Genomic DNA, 1,747 nt, shown 5'->3' with positions numbered 1-1,747 from the left:
TCCGTCTCGTGCCCTCATCACTCGTGGGGACCAGGTCTGGCACTGTCACGCCCAGCAAATGAGTCCCCAAACCAGCGGCTCCGTCAGCGTCACCTGGGAACTAGTTAGCACAGCAATCCTGGGGCCACCGAACCCGCGCTCGCTTTTTAGAAGCTCTCCAGGTGACTGAGTCACGCTTAAGTCAGAGAACCACTGACCGGGGGGACCCTGCCGCCCCTGCTCTGTCCGGGCAGCGGGCTCGCCCGGGAGCCACCGTGAGTGCTGTGGCCATGACGCCTCCTGCTTCCTTATTAGCACCTGCCTCATAACAGAAACACACAGGCCAGGAAGGCTTTCCAGACCGTCCGCATGACACACAGCAGAGGAGGTCCCGCCCCAGTCACAGCACCGCCTGCTCCGGTCACCATGGCCTCGGGTCTTAGGCCAAGGTTAGTCTGAGGAGCAGAAAGCGAGGTACAGGGTCTGGAGCACGTGCTCGCATCGCAGAGTGCTTCCCGTCCACGTAGCTTGTCCCCCATTGAGCATCAAAGAGCTCCATTTCAGACAGTCGTCTCGTGCCAGAGGGCACTTCGGAAAGAGGTGAGAGGTCTGCTTATCTCAGGGTCAAGCTGGAGAAAGCTCCTGCCTTCAGAGTCAGTGTGGACGCCACTCAGGGCTCCACCTTGAGCGCTGTGAGCCAGCCCCACGGCCTTGCTCGAGCACACGGTCCCTACCTCTGGCACCCAGTAATGGTCGTGATCTGCCAGGTGATCCTAGGCTTACTTCACGGCTCGTGCCTCTTGAGTGGTCGCCTGGCAAATGCTGCGAGCTGCTCACGGCCGCACGTGCCGGCCGGCCACTGGCCCCTAGCCCGCCCAGCTACAGGGCCTGGGAGGGCCAGGTGTTCCGTGACTTCATCTAGCCCACTAGGTTCTTCCGGGACGGTCTCCGCATGTGCAGGCAAGGCCTCTTTAAAGAGGCATTTGTTCGACCCAATGTGAAGAAACCGGGATGAAGCTGAAGAGCCAGCTCAGTTGTGAGGGCTGAGCCGCGGGGTAACCGGGTCCCCTCGACGTCACGTACGTCACTGACTCGGCTGCGATGGCAGGAGTGAGGCCACCGCCATGTGCTGAGCCTGTCCCCTCCCCGCGTCTGCTTCCTGGCACCCCTGGACGGCCAACGAGTGCACACAACAGTGCGAGGTCATGGGCACCCCCTGACTTAAAAAGAATCCGAAGCAACCTGAGACCGTAGACCGGTGATTACCCCAGACGGCTTCCTGGCCAAGGCTCCACACAGCTCCCAGCGGCCCACGGCTGGGAGCAGCGCCAGGCCTCCGGTGGGCTGGTCCTCCCAAGCGCCAAAGCGGCGAGCACGAGCCCCCTGGCTCTGTGTTTTCCCTCCTTACACGCAAACTCAAACAGTGCCGTCGGTCGCGGCTCGAAATCGCGCCGGGACAGTTAGAGAAACGGGTCCTGAAGGCTGACGCCAGCAAATCTGCACCCGAACGGCCCCACCCGCCCTAATGCCTTCCCGACCACCCGCTGAAACCCTCCCGACGCCCGGTCGAGTGCCCCTTTGGCCGCCCCGATACCTGAGCTCCTGCGGGCTGTTTCCGGCGTCCTTACCTCTGTCCACCTCTCACTCTCCGTCCTTTCAAGGACAAGCGTCTACGAAGAGTCCCGCCGCTTCCCGCCCCGACTTGCTCACCTGCCAGTCACCCCCCCCGCCCCAGCTCCCGTTAGTACCAGCCCCTCGGAATCGCCCT

This window comes from Rousettus aegyptiacus, unplaced genomic scaffold (assembly GCF_014176215.1).
Source record: "Rousettus aegyptiacus isolate mRouAeg1 unplaced genomic scaffold, mRouAeg1.p scaffold_m13_p_17, whole genome shotgun sequence".
NCBI classification, from domain to species: Eukaryota; Metazoa; Chordata; class Mammalia; order Chiroptera; family Pteropodidae; genus Rousettus; species Rousettus aegyptiacus.
Note: the sequence above shows the minus strand (reverse complement) of the source record.